Source organism: Anas platyrhynchos, chromosome 11 (assembly GCF_047663525.1).
Source record: "Anas platyrhynchos isolate ZD024472 breed Pekin duck chromosome 11, IASCAAS_PekinDuck_T2T, whole genome shotgun sequence".
In the NCBI taxonomy this organism is placed as follows: domain Eukaryota; kingdom Metazoa; phylum Chordata; class Aves; order Anseriformes; family Anatidae; genus Anas; species Anas platyrhynchos.
Window position 1 is genome coordinate 4,292,354 of NC_092597.1, and position 18,873 is coordinate 4,311,226.

Genomic DNA, 18,873 nt, shown 5'->3' on the forward strand with positions numbered 1-18,873 from the left:
TCTAAATATATCCTTAAAAATTGTACAATTATCGCTCTCTACAGGTACCTTAAAGGAGGCTGTAGCAAGGTGGGGGTTGGTCCATTCTCCCACGAGCCTGGTGACAGGACAAGGGGGAATGGGCTAAAGTTGTGCCAGGGGAGGTTTAGGTTGGATGTTAGGAAGAACTTCTTTACCGAAAGGGTTGTTAGGCATTGGAATGGGCTGCCCAGGGAAGTGGTTGAGTCACCATCCATGGAGGTCTTTAAAAGACGTTTAGATGTAGATCTTAGTGATACGGTTTAGTGGGAACTGTTAGTGTTAGGTCAGAGGTTGGACTTGATGATCTTGAGGTCTCTTCCAACCTAGAAATTCTGTGATTCTGTGATTCTGTGAAATGCAAAGTCAGTATTTTCTGCCTTTTTTCAGCATCTGGTATTTCTGTACAGTGAAGTGGTTTGTACAGGCACAGGCAAGCACCTCTGAAAGGGAGTGTGAGATGTGATGCCTCCCCCTCCTCCCATGAGTTTAGGCCCAGAGCCCCAAATACTGTTATTCTGTATGAGCACTCCAAGCAAGAAAATCAAAACGTGCATCGTCAGATCTTAGATTCCATAACCATATGACATAGCACAAGTCTTTTTTGATTTAGTAAAACAGCATTGTGTTAGCAATACATTTTATCTAGACAGCTTTGTGACAAGTTATAGTTGTGAGTATTAATCTCCCAGGACATATCCAAGTAATGAATAATTAAAACTAGGACTCACCATCTTACAGACCACAGAAAGGTTGGCATGTCCTTCCCACTGCTTACCCAAGAGCAAGGAGCTCTCACCTGGTGGATAGCTTGGCTCTTTTTGTGGTCTGGATTCAAAGAATACTGCATCTGCTTTGCTTTAGAACTGCAAAGGCAAAGTTTAATCTAATAATATTATGAGCAGAGAATTTTAATTCTGCATTTTAGTTTTGATTTTTAAAATGAGATACTTTTCAACCATTCAGATTAGAACTATCAAAGATACTAGAAAAACAAGGACATGGAGATAAAAAAAACTAACCACAAAGGTGAGTCAGCCTTAAAACAGACAATGCCTAAGAGAATTTTCCTCCTTGAATACAAGGTTAATTCTAAAATCTACAACTGAAAATTCAGAGGAAATACCACAAGAGTCAAGCTGTAAATAAGAATATTCTCTTCTATTTCAGGCACACATTGCTATTCTACCAGGAGACACAGCTAACACACATTACCATTTATATAAACCCATCCCACCCCTCAAAAAAAAAAAAAAAAAAAAAGTGCAAATACATTGATCCATATGTATATTATGATAATCAGCAAGGTTTGGGAACTTTGGTCACTTTAATGATGTGATTGTATTTAACACACAAGACTGAGGGCTTTGTGTCGTCAGTAGCAAAACATGAAATACTATATGAATTAGGAAAAATCCAATAACAAACAGCAGGATGCTCTGTGCATACACATCACTGTTGTGGTTATGAGCAAATACAAGACTGTACATGATTAACCACGATTTATTCTTACCATAAACTTAGCAGATGGATGCAGAAGACATACTATAATTGCATACACATTTCCTCCCAGAGCTCAGAACCAATAAAATATGGTAATTTCTTATAACTTAAGACACATTCCTTACTGTTTTTAAATAAATAATAAGGTTTTAACAGGCTTGTATAGTTTTTCTTTTTCAGTTTTTGAAATGAACTGTCTTGTGAATGTTGATATGCAATGAACTAGAAACAATATTACCTACAGGGACACTGGTATTGTTTATTGAGAAAGATACTCTGGACTAAATTTATCAACCCATTTTTTATTATATGAAGTCTCAGCTCTCTTAACACTTTCTGGTTTATATAGTATTCAGAGTTTTGACTTTAAATGTTTTTGTTGTTGTTGTTGTTTTTTGCATCACATTTTGCCATCTCCAGAAAGGATATTTTCGGTTGCACAAAGTGTCTTTAGATAAAGACAAAACAAATATCCAAGCCAAATATCCAGCCTCCAGAGCTCAGAAAGTGGTTACGAATTTTGGGAGTAATTAAAACTACAGAAACATCAATTGTCTCAATGATATATTAAACTAAACATTTCTATACAGAGTCTGAAACTGTAATAAGAATATATCTAAATATTCAGTTAATTGCATCAAAATAGCGCATCCATCTGTGAGCTTTGTTCTAAGGTTGCTGAGTTGAAAATACGGAATGTGATCTGCAAGCCAAGCTAGTTACTAAGTAGCTGAGGAAAATGTATATAAAGAAGTTGTGCGCTAAGTTTCCTCTTGCGGTTCTCACTGCAGCCCTAACGAAGCAATTCCAGGACAGTCTCAACAAAACCAACCTCTACGGTGTGTCATTGCTTGAACTTGACCCTCTTCCCTCTGCTGCCCGCCATTCAATTTCCCTGCAGATTTTGTCCCCTCGTTAAGGTAAGCGCTCTTGAATATTCATTGCCTTGAGCCAGTGTAGCCGAGAAACTTTCCTTGTCGCTCTCTGCCTTGCTGTGCCAGAAAGGCTCTTCTTCGGGAGTGAGCCTTCTGGGGTCCGCAAATTGCTTTTGTTGTTTGTGTTTGGGATCTGGGAATCCAAACAAATAAAACAGAACGTAGTTGCTGAATACTCAGATCTTTAGCTGGAGAAGGCCAGTTTTTTGTCTTTGGTTTTCCAGTCTGATTAATCCTTTTATAAAACTGTAAGCTGCTAACCTCTGTAGCTGCATCACATGGCAGCTGCTGGAAGGGGGATAGAGCAGGTTGCCTCTGCAGATCATTGTAATGTTATATTTTAATTATAGGTTGCAGTGTACTTCAGACACTCCAGCAAGACTGCCTAATTAACAAGGTTGTTCAGCTTTCACATAGTATCAATCAACTAGTTGCTGGAAATGTCTTGATCTCATTTTCTAAGATTAAAGTATAAACGAAGGACACTTTGCTCCATTGTTACTAAACTAAGGCAGTACCATCTGGTTTGCAAATGTGATATTAGAGTCTCTGGAATTGTCTGAGGCCCCAACTCAGCAAAGCAGTAAGCACAAGCTTACCTTTGAATATGTAAGTGGAGCCATTTGTTTCAAAGGAATCACATGCTTAAGGTTGAATGTATGCTTGAGCATTTTATTTTAATCAGAATTTCATAGACTCATTTTGAAATACAAAACCGAACTTTTCAAAATAGACAATAAGGAGCTAGCCTATTTGTAACATTGGGGAAATCATAGCTTAAACAGTAGCTGAAATAAATTGAATATCCCCAATAGCATGTATTATACAAAGCTCAGTAATACTGCCTGATAAGATAATGCCATTTTAATTCAAGAATCTTCCACAGTGTTGTATATTTAGATTCAAACTGTTAAATAAAAGTAATTGCAAGATATACAAGGAAAAAATGAGTGAAAGAAAATGGTTATAATTAGAAAACATTTTTATCCAGAATTTGATAATCAAACATTTACTTTTAATATCTATTTGAAAAAGTAAAGCTGTGTTTAGGATTGGTACTATACTAATATTTGAGTGATGTTTCAAGGAGGTTCAGACTAGGTTTGAACTGAACTAGAAAACTTTTCTCTCGCTTCTCCCTTTCCCATTTGCTACAGTCTTTGGAATGCAGTTTCTGGGAGAATTCTTACTTGTGAAACAAAAAAATAGATTATTTCCCCCAGGTTTACCACTAGCCCCAGGAGGCTAGTGGTCCTGAGGATACATGGTCCTGAGGATACATGGTGGTGTGGGAAATCAGTTCGTGATGCTCAGTTGCTGTAATGGGGAGTTAGCATGTGCCTGCCCTTCTGTTGCTATGGGTCTACCTCTGCGCTGCAGCTTGCTGAGTCAATGCCTCGCCTGCTCTGCCCCAGCCACTTCTCCTTACCATGTGGGCCCGGAGAGGAGTTGCAGAGGCAGTGGCAAGAGTAGCAGCCTCCTGTAGGGCCCCTCTTTCTTCCCACTGCAAAGTATGGCATGGATAGCACATGCAGTGGAGACAGATGGCGCTTGCTTTCTCTGCAGTGCCATCACTTGGCACTTGCAGAGGAGAATGTGATGGTTGCATGAACGCAAAACTGTGGATTTAAATACTAGAAACTCAGTCACCCCTCTGAAAAGAGCAGGAGCAAGACCTTTTCCCCGCTAACATACCACTTCAGTTCTGTTGTGATGGCATATGTGAGTTTAAGTGGTGCTCAGGGACAGATTTTACTCATAAAATCATAAATGGATTTCATTAAACCTATGTGTTCTCTAATATATCAGACATAGTTGAGACTCAGAAGTTTTTAAAAAATAATAAAAAAAAAAAGGAGAAGAAGAAGAAGAATGAAGAGAAAAAGATATTGTTTTTTTCCCCTCTTCCCCAAGTATGAATCCTTGATATTTATAAATAAGCACTGAAAAATAAGCAAAATTAGTGTATGAGCAGCATAAAACCAAGGTAGTGACCTTGCTGGGAAAGAGAAGAAGTTAATATATTTATATTGGTGTGCATTCAAATCAGGAATAACATTTTTAAATCTAATTAGAGAAATACATAATCCCCCCTCTTTGGAGCCCTCAAGAAAAGCCAGCACAAGTGTCCATGACCACAGAAGGCTGAGTATTCAGTGAAGCAGAATAAAATACTGTCTTTACTAGTTTTGGTAGTTTTGAAAATAAATGTTTCAGCATCCTTTTACCTTGAAACACACTCCTTTTCCTTTAAGTTGTATTCATCACTGATGTGTTGTAAGCTTAAATCAAAGGACAAATCCATGTAGTTTCCTCATTCTTTGTCCTTGTTCTTTGAAGAAGCTCTTACAGGCATAGTGTATGCTTCCATCTTACATTGGACTTAAAAAAATTAGTTATTACTATGGTTTTGAAAGGATAGGTTTTTTCTTATAAATGCTGGTATTTTATTAACATTCTGCAAATGAATATCAGAGCAAGAGCTGACAGTTGTAATGTGCTGAATATCTAGTAACTATTTAGGTTAAAAAAACCTTTAGTGTTTTTATAGTGTGGTTATCTTGAAAAACCATGTAGCGGTAAAGCTTTGTGGATTAATTCCTTTGAATCAGCAAAACTGCTTCAGATTAACAATTCTTTTAGCTGGTGGCATATTTTTTTATTCTAAATAATAACAAACATGATTAGCACAGAAGTACTATGCTCTCCGTAACCTGTTTGTAATTGGGAGAATCTGCAGTATGTATTCTACAGTCCAGCTCACATTGAAGATTGAAATGTAATTACAGTACAGGCAATCTCATCTCTAGTAATTACAGTTGTCACCATCGATCCAATTAACCAGGATAACTAACTCTGCTGAGCCAGAGTTGACAAAGCTTTCTGGCTAAACCCAGATTGCTGTAAGAGTTTTGTTGAGTTTTTGAGACTTTTTGATTGCCAAAACACCAGTGCTTGTAAAAGTAGATAACAAATATTGTGAAATATGGCTTAGGAAACCAAAAGCAAAACCCGCTTTTACTTCTTGCTCAGGGCTGAAACTTTTAACTGCGACTTACACAGCAAACAGCAAAAATGCAAAACAACCCTGACATAAATGAAAAGGATGTAGAAAGGGGCAGGCCTGCTTCCTGATGTATGGGTCAGGGATACACTTGGTTCTCCGATGGATGAAGTGGTACAGAGCAAGAGGCAGTCAGTGTCTGCCCAAGGCCATGTCTGCAGTGTCCAGCGAGGGTGGCACAGGGAGCCCCAGGCCTGCCAGACCTGTAGCACTGGGTTGGCACACAGGTGTGTTTTACAGTAAAGGTCTTCTATGGTTCCACCGCAATGCTGTGCCAGCATAGCTGTGCAATTTCCTCCATGGTAGTGGGCACTCCCAGTTTAGGACAAGATAGTGAAATTTCATGCAACTAGGTAGCACTTCTTCACAGCTGTCCCTGGTGAGTTCACTGGGACCACCTGACATATAAAGTACTCTTCTGTGGGTTTGAAGTGTTCACAGACTAGTTTTTAGATAAGAGAAGACTTCCAGATTCTTTATATGTCAGGCACTTTTCCAAACCTGAGCTGAACTGCTAAAATATGATGTAACTAGGCTGCCTGACTTTTTGTAAAAACAAGTTATGGAGATGAAAGTGGGCCAGAGCATTTGTTCCTTGCTTCTTTCAGAAGACTCCGCAGTATTGCTATAGTAGGCTTAAGGCTTCAGTGTTGGCCAGCCTTCAGGGCTTTTTAGGAAAAAAGTACCAGTTTCAAGGGGGGGGTGGAGGGGGAAGGGGTGTCTGTTTTCAGAATTTTTCTTCAGTTCTAAGAGTATAACTTGACAGACTGTTTTGAACAAAATAGTAATTTATTGCCTTTCTCAGAGGTTTGTCTAGATCTTTCTTGACCAACACTCCAAAATATACGAAATGGCCGTTATGCCCGTGTTAGCAATGACAGTGACAAATGTAAGCATGAAGCTGGAAAGTTCCAAAATAGTTTACCATCAGGCTTAACGCATATTAGAAAACTTCTTTCTAAAATGTCACCAGAAGAAACCAAATCTTACTAAAATCATCTTAATTGCATCCCAGACCATAGCCATAGCAGGTCAAAATGTACTATAGGTAGGCAGTTCTAACTGATGCTTTGAGGATTTCTTTTTGCACCACACTGGCCATGGAGAAATTCCCCTCTCCAAGAACAGACAAAGATATGAATTTATTCAGTATGCTGTAAGAGAGAATGAATCTAGACAGCCAAAATCCATGGCATCTTTCATTCCTCAGTAAAGCAATAGATAGGTCCTTATGTGCAGTACTTTGCTTTTAGTTGTATTTATAGCCCCATTGAAGAAAAAAAGTCTATTGGATGTACTCACTACAGGACCATATATACTCAAGCATGTGAGCAGGATATAAAATTATCCACTAGGTGCAGTGACTGCCTGGGCACTATACGCATTCCTCTCTGTGTAATGTTAAAAAGTGAAATATAGAAAAACAGAATCACGAAGCCATGTCCCATCAATAATACAAGGTATTGTAAAAGAGCCATAAATTGGAAGGACAGCAAGTTGGTTTGGGCTTTGGCTTGGTTTTGTTTTGTTTCTTCAGTGAATGTGTTTGTCCAGGAAATACCTTGCAGTGAATCAGTGTTCTGGTTGTAGTTGTTTTTTAAGAAATGTTTTCTAGCTTTTTTCTGAGCAGCAAAACTAGCAGTCAGACTCAATGAGTTTGTGTTTTAACATCCACTCAAGTTTTTTGGTCTTCTACATTTGCATATAGAACACTTCTAATACAAAGGACATCTTAGAGGAATGTTTACTATAAACTCCAACTATAAACTATGTAACTATAAACTGTGTAGTCTTTTCTGTCCCTGCTCAACCCTTCACTGTATTGCTGCAGCATCAGTCACTTGGTCTTCAAGTCTTTAGGGAACACTGGTTATTCTTTCTGGAGGAGAAGGATGGCAGCTGCTAATGCATAGGAGCTAGTTCTTCTCCCATGGAAGTCCATGAGAGAACTCCCAATGAGTTTAGTGGGAGCAGAAATTGAAACGTATTTGGCACTGTGAAAAATCCTTTTCCAAACAGAAGAAAAAAAAAAAAATCCATAAACTTGGTCATTTTCTCAAATGTCTGTACACAGCACAGTGATAGACTAGGTCTAAAAAACACATATGAAGGAGCTGAACCTGAGCTAATGTTGCACTTTAACCACTGTCTCCCAGAGACTGCCAGAGCAGGTCCTCTCAAGCTGCCTTTTTTCATCTGTTTTATGTTCCCTTTGTTTTACATGGTCTAATCCTTCTCAGTGATCTTTTTGTCATGATTGATCATTTACATATATACCTGCATCTTAGACTTTTTTGGGTACTTTCACCACTTTACATAATAGGAGGGGAGCACAGCTAGTTAGCACATTAAACTGCCTCTGCAATACCGTGCTCCACTGTGCATCTGAATGACACATTTTCTGGCTGTGCAACTTAGTATGCATGTTTTCTTAATATTCAGAATTAGATCTGTAAACATCTTCATAAATTTTTGGGGAAAAAAATCCTGTTCCAATATTCCTTTGTTCAGGTTTTCATTAAAGAAAATTCTTGACTTTCCTTTCTCTCAAATTGTAAATCCATAACCTCTGTGAAAAAAATACTCTCTTTCCCTGTTCTGCACAGCTCATTAGCACTTCCCTCCATACACTTATTTCTGGTGCCATTTATTTCTTCTGATATCATATTATGCAAATGTAATACACAGCCTCGCTGTATAAATAAGAAGCCTTCCTTAGCACTTACGTCTTTTTTCAAGCTCTACAAAGCACATTTCACAAGCCCAGTTGCTCTAAAACAATTCCACGAATTGGATAAAGGATAAAAACTGTGTGAGAAGAAAATCCCCAAACAGTTAATCTTAAAGGTCACAGACTAAAGTAGTTGAACTTCATAAAATGGGACCCTGTATCCTGAAGACTGGCCAGGAACATCTTATGTGAGGAGAAGTGAAAATCTTTGCATGTCTAATGGCAGATTTATGGCTAGACACAAGCTCCGAGGAAGACTGGTTGTTTTTTGTAATCCTAAACAACACAGTTGTTTTATTAATTGGAAAGACCTTTTAATAAAACTGAATGGTGGGTACTTTTCAAATAACCCAATTCAACAACTAAATCCTTGCTTGAAAGCTGAAGCAACAATGCTGCTTTTCCCAGTAGTATTCATATTTGGAAACAATTGTTTGGTTTTATACTTCTATCAGGATGTGTCAAGACTAGAGCTGGAATTTTCTGCCCGTTTCTAGCTTGGAAAAAAATATATTTAAATGCCAGTCGCAGCTAACACAAAACATTTTTGACCTGAGACAAAGAAATCTATTCTATAAGAGGGCTATTTACCTGCTTTTTAACACCATCATGCTCCCCAAATAGATCTGTCAGTTTCAAAATGCAACTGGAACAAAAAGTCAAAAATATTTTGGAACAAAAAGTCAAAATATTTCACCTAGAAGATGTCAATGAATAACATTTATACTTTTCTGGTTCTACATTTTTTGGCCAAACTATTTTCTAACATGATCTGACTTTCTGAATAGTTTAATTCCCTCTGAAACTGCATGTCTGCACATTCTATGTACCCTGAAAACACTGTCGACCTCCTCCAGTCATCATGCAGGTACTGCTAAGATTTGCACTTCACCCTCACTCCACAAAAGCACTCCTTTAAGTCGTACTTCAGCAGCGTGCCCTAACGTGAAGCATGGGACAGGTTCGCCCAGGCTGCCCGCACGTTTGTTTGTCTGCCGCCACGCAGGGTCAGACCCAGGTTAGGAGCTCGTGCTTTCATAATGCATGTGACAGCTTGCTTATGACTCTAAACCTGTTATCTCAAGCCAAAGTTTTGTTTTCGCTCATATCTACATGTCTAGGACCTTATCCTGGAAATTCTTGCTTATACCAGTAAATTTCATTGCCACGAGATTCCCTTTGAAGGCAAGGCGCCTGTTTCCAATATGCCCAGGAGCACGTGCAGACAGGATCGGGCCTACAGTCGATACACAAACACTTGTGCAGTCAAACACCCCATTTGTATATGTTAATCTTTTACAACATTAAGGAAGTTGTGCTAGAAAAGTTCATTTTCCCTGAAGATTGTCAGCCTTAATAAGAACTAAGAAACTAGAACAAAGTCATCATGAATTCTAATGTATTTGAACATATGGCCCTAGGACCTGTTATTACCATATCAGTCAGATAAAGGAGTGGGAGAGTGGTTGCAACAGCACAGAAGGAAAAAATGTTAACACTGCAGAATGACTCTATTAATTTTAAAGAAATATTCAGTCCATGAATTTAGTTTCCAATTTTAAGTCTTGCTTGCGGATAATATAAACTTCTTACAATTCTCATTTAAATAGTATTTTTGTCATCATTAGTGAAGCATTCCTTTTCTCTTTAAAACTGTGTTGTGGTTGGATTTATTTTATTTATTTATTTTTTTCTGTAAATCTACCTCTAGAGTGAATAAGGGCATTTTGTTATAGGAGTACTGGTTGTTTACTGGTTGTTCATGGTTGATTAACATGGTAAGTAAAATAATCTCTAGCAGAGAGAAGTGAAATCAGGTCAAAGTCCATTTCCAAGGCACATCTAGAAACCTAATCAGTTCTTTTAGTCTCTGTCCTTCAGCTCTCAAATGTATATCGGCACAAGCAAATGTACAGTCCCCAGATCTCCAAAGAGCAATCAACTGATGCTTCCAGTTGCATGTGTATGTGTGAGAGAGAGGGAAATGTATGAAACCATTTAATTAATGTATCTGGAGCAAGAACTGGACCTGGGATTGCTATGGACTTAATGCAAGGTTTAATCAGGCTTACCAGTAACCTGGAACTCCAAACTATCTTAGACAAGTGTGACTTTTGCTGTTAATTCATTGTAGACATTATGGTGTTCACAGAATTTTTTGAGGAAGCAGAAAAGGCTTTGTAAATGGATTTGGTGTTTTTATACAATTTGCAGTCAGCATGGATGCCTGGCAGCAGGTTAGTGAGTCAGGATAAGAGGTCTGGTTGGGTTTCATGAATGCAGATGGTGCAAAGCTGGGATGGATGGTAGCGTCTTGTGATGAACTACTACCACCATGTTCCAAAGCATATTGCACCATCTGGATTGTGATCATTTGAAAATTTATTGGTTTATGTGTCATTAAAACATTTCTAAAGCTTTTCTTGAGGTTTATACCAATCTTTCTGCTAACTTTACAGCTGAGCAAATATTGAAACATTTGGTGAATCATTTTTAATAATTGCATTAGCTTCCATCAGCTTTTTTTTTTAAAAAAAAAAAAAAAGGATTTTGCTTCAACAATGTTCAAGTGTTTTGTTTCCTTCCACAAATATCTACATAAATTAGCTTGCTCAGGTAGAATTTCTCTTGTATAGAGGCTTTTCTCTTGTATAGATGGCTCACAAAGCCTGTACAATGTTTTACCATGTTTATCTTTGAAACAAAGCTGAAATAACATCTAAATGCAGCTTTTAAGAAATGTAGAGGCTTTGAGATGGTCTTCTACTCCCAGCTGTACTTCATCCAGCTTGTTGTCTAAGTGAAATTCAGGTAGAGCAGAGCAAAGAGTAGATTATTCCCTGATTCAGTGGTAAAATTGAAAAACTTGAGGTAAACATTTTGACCAATGACAGTCTCTTTACATAAAGGATGCTGTAGCAAAGCAGGAGTATTTAAGGGCCCTGTACCTATTTGGGAAGGGTGCATTTTGAGTATCAATATTATTCCTGCAATAAAACGTGTCTAGTGAGAAGACAATTACTGCGTTGTACAGCCAAGATCAGACAGCAAGTTTTTAGTTGGTACCCTATTATGGCTGCTTTTTTAGCTTCTATAAAAGAAAGGAGAAGATGAGGCAGCAGCCTGGCAAGAGCTGAACTTGTCCTCACTTTAGAGCTGCTCATCCAACAGCTGCAGTGAAAAGGAGGGATAATGTTGGAGCCTGGTCCTGGATTTGCCAAGCTTGCTGGGGACTGGTGTCTGGCATCAGCCTGACTTTTCCAGGGTAGCCATATTTGTCATTAGAAAACACAATATTTGCACTAAGATATGCTTGCCTAGCCAGTCCTAGATTTTTCAGTAGGATTTTCAGTCCTGTTTTTTTTGTCAGTAGGATTTAGGTTTATGTAGTAAGGAATGTGATTGTAGACTGGGGAGGGAAAATGTTATTTTCTACTATACCAAGCATTAAACTGAACAGCCAAGCACCTTTTTTTCCTCAGATTTAGTCCAATATGATTCACAAAAGGCTGAAAGCTGGCTCTAGGAACAACCTTTAGGCTAAAAGTCTGTCTTCTTGGTTGTCACACAATTTTGCAGTTATGTCTTTGCACAATGGTCATTCTCTATGTTGGCCTTATTTTCCTTTGATGGCTGCTTTTGCAATATATGCTTGTGCCTTCATAATGTCTTAAGAAAAATTTCTCATTACTCTGCAAAAAGGCAGGCAGAAACTTATGTGGAATGCTGAATATGATACAAGTTTAATGCTAATAGCAATTGTCACCTAGTCAACAGAAAAGGGTGGAAGCCTGTGTCTCCATCAGAATTTGTTAATATCACAAGACTTGAATATCCCAAAGATAGCCCAGAGAAGTTGTGTATGCCCTATCCCTGGAGGTGTTCAAGACCAGGTTGGATGAGACCCTGGACAACCTGGTCTGGTGGTGACATCCCTGCCCATGGCAGGGGGTGTGGAACTAGATGATTTTTAAGGCCCCTTCCAACCCAAGCCCTTCTATGATACTATGATTGTGTGACCTGCTAAAAACTCACCACATACAAACAGGATTATTTGCTGAAAAGCTTTGCGAAAAGATTTTGAATTATGAATGAAGCAAAACAATTTGTAAACTGTTCACTGACAGATCATAAACAGAATGAGAGGCTAAATTTGTGTGCTATAATTTCACTATAATTTGTTTACTTAGCTCTAGCCAGTTTATAGGTTGCACTGGAAATCTGCCAGGTCTTGGTGGGGCTGAGGCTCCCTAATTCAAGAAGAAACCTTGTTACTGCTTGTGTTAAGATGTTCTCAGTACTTCTTACGATAGAAAGTCAAATGACATGAAAGTAGATCTTGATATACTCAGCACTGAATTTCAGTACTACTTGTGGGCAATTGGGTCAAAACATCAAGTCACTGGACTTGCGCTGCCAGTACTGCCTGTAAGGCAGACTGAAGGGGTGGTATCATATGTCAAACACTTATGTCCAGGAAAGAACAGTGTTACCCACACAGAAGCCACATAAACAAGAGCCTAATAATGAGAAATGGACTGGGATGTCTGAACAACAGTTCCCTAGAATACTATTCCAGGGCCACATGACTCAAGAAAAATGTGCATGCAAACTGTTGAGAAACTTCTCTTTATGCCTTTGAATCATGCCCAGTTTCTGCAAATGCAGGAGAACAGATTGCTGATAATACAGCAGGGGGCAGCAATGGAAAATGACCCTTGGAGATTCCATGCTCAATGTATTTTGCAAACAGTAAACATGTACAGGGTAAATAAAACATAAAAAGACTAGACCAGAACCAACCCTAAATAGATCCTCTAGGAGTAATCCTACAAAAGCAGAACATTCAGGCAGTGGCATAACTTGGAAAATGTCAGCGTAAATATCATCCTTTTCTCCTTATTCTCAGCCTTAAGCAAATCTCCTGCTACAGTGATTTATTTATTTATTTACTACAGCTATCACGAAGAGGGGTGCCACAAATCAAGTTGCCTCTAGGGCACTTGGAAGCCTGGCGGTTTGGTATCATGCTACTGCATGAGAAATGCCATGTGGAAAAGACTGTTCATTTTACATTGTCTAAACAAGAGAAATGAAGAGAGCATAATCATAGCAAGGAGAAACAGAAACTTGATATTTAACCTCCTTGCACAGTAATAATTGCAGAGGGTGTTGACACAGATGACCAACTGATGCAACCTCTGCAGCTCTATTTTTTTCAGCGGCCACCTGTGAGGAGCTACCCTGATGTTGTTGCCATGTCCTTAAGAAAACATTAGTTTTAGTGAGAAAGTGCTCCTTGGTTAATTAAAAGAAATTAAGTTTATTCTAACAATAAGATACATTCAAGTTTCAAAAACACTCCTGTGTCTAAAACCCATTTTTTTAGGGTTAAACAATTTTCCGTGAGTCAGCTAAGAGCAATCTGGTACAATCAGAGCTCTGGATAATGGCTGTATTTCAGACATACATTATGTGCACTTTAAGCAGATAAGTGTTAGAAAACTAAGTTGAAATAGCCTTCTTGTGAACTGTGCTAATACAGAATGGGAAGGATGGTCTAACTGAAACTTGAACAAAGGGGAGAACGAGATCATTGGAAAGACTTCATTCTGAAATGGTAAGTGTGCGTGAGGGACACAGGAAGACAGAATTATTACTATGTCCAAGCACTTCATGCCCTGCAGAAGCAAAGAGTGTAATTTGGATCCATTTTCATTTTCCAATTATGCCTTTTGAAGTGATGGAGTTTGGCAAGGATGTTTATGACTTGTTTAACAATTACTAAATGAGACTTTCCATTAAAAAAAGTATCAAGCTGACTCTGAAATGGACTCACCTTTCTCTCAGACATGACTGATGTTTGATTGTATTAGCTTAAATGATGTTTTGAGACTAGCATAGCCCACAGAGAATTGTCATTTGTAGTACTTAACATTTATTCAGTGAACAAAGATTACACCACTGATCTAACAAACAGTAAGCAAAGAAAAAAAAAAAGTTCCTGGGTGATTATAAAGATAAGTGTACCAGTATTTGATTTGGAGAGCTCTGACTTGTCTGCTCTGATATGCATTAGAGAGATTTATACTTTCTCCCTAAATGTTCTTTTAGAGATACTTACCGTACCTACAGCAGGCTTTGTTGAAACTGCAATCCCAAGGATACATGTACTATGATTTTAAATCAATAAGATAACTCCAGTGTTTCATTGTAAAGATGAAACTTTATGAATTTTAAGTTAATTCTAAGTAAAATGCACTCATGCTGCAAATATTGCATAAATTGTTCCCCAATTTTATCTTAATTGGATGGCTACTTGTTAGCATCAATATTCCCTAGCACATTTGTATCATAACCATATGAATGGCAGAGGCAAATGATGCTTGTTAGAAATATACATTGATATTTTTTACCTTCTGTAGCTAATTGAGGTAATCTTAAAATATATGCCTCGCCTTCAAATGCGACAGCTGTTGCATTTTATTTCATTTTAAGAGCTTCAACCCATATTAGATTAGTCAGTCTTTCATGTTATCCGGAAGCTTTCTCTATTTCAGGCTGCTAAAACAAGGAGTATTTTGTATTTAGCATATTAAAGTCAGCTTATTAAAAACTCAAACACAGTCTCATCTTTACAATATAAAACATGTGAATCATTCATACATTTTTTGCTGTCAAATGATGTTTGACAATAATCATATGATAATGAAATGTATAATTAATAATAAAAATGCCAACATCTGTTAGCTTGTTATTACAGACTGATTCTAAGAGTACTATTTGGAATATGTCATCATTAAATTAATTTATATTAAAATCCCTTAAATACAATCTGTTTTCATTAGTTGCTGATTTAGGTAGGTACAAGACATACAGAGGAGGTTCTATTTTTGCCCTTTTTTATTAACCACATTTTAAAAAACACCTCTAAAACTGTTAAATTAGTGTACATGTCCTACTGATAGGTAAATCCAGTTAGATGAATATGTTGGACTCAACTGTGATTGCCTCAGCCACTGCCTGAGCTAGTTTAGCTTAGATGTTGGTTTGCCTGCTCTCCTGCCCACCTGCCTCTTCAGTTGTTCTTTGTGCTTTCTTGCTGCCAACAGAAAATACATGCAGGTGCTTGTGCTGTTCGTGGCTGCAATGTGCAGGCCCTTGAGCTGTTTTTATACAACCATACCCTGCCTGCATATCACCCTGAGACACTCCTGCAGGTTTAGAAGAAAAGGTTCTGAGGTCAGGCTGTCATGGAGGCCTGATCAGCAACAGATGTCTTCCATGCAAGAAAAAATTTCCCTGTAAATGTATGCATGTATACATGTCTATGTATGTATGTGTGCTTATTAAGTATATTAACAGTTGCCAAGAGAAGTATTGGACACTTGGAAAATTTGTTTGGTGAGCAAACAGAGGCTGTTGCAGAGAAGAAATTCCCATTCCTTCTATCAGCCACCTGCAGGGAAGATCTTACCTACCAGGCAAACTGTGAGGGACTGCAGAAAAGCAGCCCATAAAGCAAGTCTGCCTCTCTTTTAACATGCGAATTAAAGTCATCCTCCAGTAGTCTGAAAACACTCTTGGGATTTGCAGAGGCCATCTGAAATCTGCTAGCTTCACAATAATGGGGGTGAAAACATCTGGCCATGGATGGAGATCTCCAATAAACATTCAATTCTTCTGGCCGCAGCTGAACCGGGAGGCATTGCAGCTGAATTGGGAGGCACTCTGTCATTTGTGTGCTTGGAGTCTGTCAGTTATGTGTGTCCTATGCAGTCTTTCCCTGTAAAGTTATTGTCTATTAAAAGCAGCAGAACCAACAGCTCTGTACAGAAATGCACTTCATTTTGCCTTATGAAGCCAGTATCTAAACATTCATGATAAATTATAATTATTTTTTAAGTAATCCCTGCATTTTAGCTGTAATCAATAAATGGATGTTGCAAATTTTCTTATGAACAACACATTTAGTGGTGATTGATTACAGTCATCTTGTCATGCAACTAAAGTCATCCACAAAAAGTGCCCAGTTCTCCAATTTCTGCCTGGGAAGGGCTTGAGCTGAACTGAGAACCCGTATTTTTTCACATCCTTTTTTCTTCATTAAATTCTTCATCTACTATTCTAAGCAGCTGTACTTCAGTGAATGTAATAGAAAGCAACTAAAGCTGTTTTTGTGAAGTTGCAGTATGCCATTCACAAGTTAGAATTAGTGGATTGTAAAAATACACTAATTATAAAAATGAAAAATAAAATAAAAAAAAAAAAAAAAGGAAAACCAGTGTTTATTCTGACCACAGAGACAAGACAGCTTTCACAATGATGTGAAGGAAATTAAAATCATCCGTGAGGTTTTTTATGTAATTTAACAAGAGCAATGCTGAAGGTGAATGTGATTTCTAATAGGTTGCCTACAGTTTATTCTTTTCTGTAGCCTTCTATCTGCAGCAGAAGGAAGTTGATACCTTGCAACTTTTCAACCTAATCTGGTTGATTTTGATTGGTATCAATTTGGGGATGCTCCCACATGTAGCTGGGCTGGTTGCCCTGAGGGAGCAGCAGCCACCAGGAACAGGCAAACAAGGACCAGCGGTATGGGCTGAGGGTACTCCTCTCATCAGCCGGAAGGACTGGGACTGACTATAATGTCTGTATCATTCCTTCAGTTGAATGTGTTATATATGGAGTGGTAATTCGTGTCGAGAAAATGGTTGATATTAATAAAGAAGGGGGAGATTTGGGAATGTGGCCATGGGGGTTGGAAAACCCCGTGGCTGAGATAACATTAGACGCTTAACGACAATGCCATCAGGAATATAAGAGTTTAGAGGGAACAAAGAAGGGTGATTCAGGAGACTCCATGCAGTCTCGGGTTTCTTGTTCTCCAGATGGTTTCTTGTTCTCCAGCCATTAAGGCATGAAAGTTTCTGGGTGTTTGCTGTTGTTGTTACATTCAGGGTTGTTTGACCAATGAAAAGTTGTTTTGAAAAGAACTGCTGTGGAGAGAAGGGTATAAGAGGGGAGCCTGCCCTGAAGATTAAAAAAAAAAAAAGGCAACACGATATAATGAAGTTATGTTATCAATAAAGAAGCAGAAAGAAGGAATGAAAAGGAACAGGCTACCACAATGGAGACCAGGATGGGAACAGGCACATTGATTGCCTCACGAAGGTAGGTTCGGCCAAACTCAGCAAACTGCTCAGAGAAGCTCGTACAGAAAGTCGCTGTAAACAGGCACACTGGAGCTGGGAAGAAGCTCGAGCTGAGAGAAGCGGAGCTGCACACACAGCTGCCCCTCGCTGGTAAGCAGTTGCGCATTATGGGGAATCATACGTCCTTAGGAACAAAGACTGTCCTGGTAACCTTACAGCTTATCCTCCTTATTAACAATTGGACGGTTTATGATCCTGAAACATGGGACCAAATTGATGTCAAGGTTTGGGACTCTGCAACTAAAAATGACAAGGTTGCAGTGGGATTGCTCAGCACCTGGTGAGCAATCTCTGAGCCCTTAAAGAGCCTTATGGGACCACAGTCAGAAACGTGTGGCTTGCCAGACATTGAGGGAACTGCGGGCTCGTACACTGATCTTCTGCTACTCTGTTGGCCCCCGCACCGCTACTGCCATTACAGGCTTTTGCTGTTACGCCCCCTGTTGACCTGAACGTGCCTTTTGACCCGGGCTCATTGGCCTTGAAAAGGAGATGGATATGTTTTTCTTCGATCCGGGAAGAACGGGATACATAAGGCCTGAAGACCGAGTTGGTTGAGAACTTAAAGCGAGACATATTGTTCAAAAGGAATGGAAAATGGAGACTTGTTTGTAATCAAGAAAAGGAATGGAAAATGGAGACTGTTAAGTCATGGACCTTAAAGGATTGTTTGTTACTTTTTCTGATTGTACATATATGTTTAGATGTACTCGAGTTTAGTCATGGAACTTAAAGGACTGTTTGTTACCTTTTCTGATTTTACTTATGTATAGGCATACTTGGGTTTAGTATGTAAAAGCAATGTTCTGTATATTTAGAATGTTTGATGTTCGTGTGTGCGTGTTGGTGGAGCGTAGACTCCCTGCACACCCAGCGCTATTTACTTGCCTTTTATACCTTTTATAAATATTTATTTTATAAATATTACAAAATTCAGATTGAGTTGAGACTTCATTTATAACAAATGTATCTGGTCAAATGCCTACGGATGAAGTGAGGTGAATCACACCATTTGTCTTTATCATTCATGTGAAGAGTGACTAATTTCTGCTAACATCTCTGGGATTTGCTTTTACGCAGCCAAGTGAAGTTTAAAACCCAAATAATTTGCAACAGCTTTTGTGAACATTAAAACAAAGGAGCCAACACTAAGAACAAATAAAAGAAATGGGTGCAACAAGCAGGTTGCTCCTAGGCTTTATTTTCACAAGAACAGCTTCTTTGTTTTACGATTTGTACGTGGCAGTAGGATGGAATAATATTTTCAGGCAAGCTGATGCTGTGTTTTTACACAGAATCACAGAATTTCTAGGTTGGAAGAGACCTCAAGATCATCAAGTCCAACCTCTGACCTAACACTAACAGTCCCCACTAAACCATATCCCTAAGCTCTACATCTAAACGTCT

At 38.5% G+C, this 18,873-nt stretch overlaps 1 protein-coding gene across 5 annotated transcripts in view; it reads left to right on the forward strand.

Annotated features, from left to right (window-relative positions):
- SEMA6D (semaphorin 6D) overlaps positions 1–18,873 on the forward strand; it is a 277,603-nt gene that overhangs the window by 199,981 nt on the left and 58,749 nt on the right. For 4 of the 5 annotated variants that reach the window (XM_072043616.1, XM_027466880.3, XM_072043618.1 and 1 more), the window contains exon 3: positions 2,313–2,441. The exons of the other annotated variant lie outside the window; for it this stretch is intronic. The gene's annotated coding sequence lies outside the window, so the exon portion shown is untranslated. The remainder of the gene's footprint in view (positions 1–2,312; positions 2,442–18,873) is intronic. 5 annotated transcript variants of the gene reach the window in all.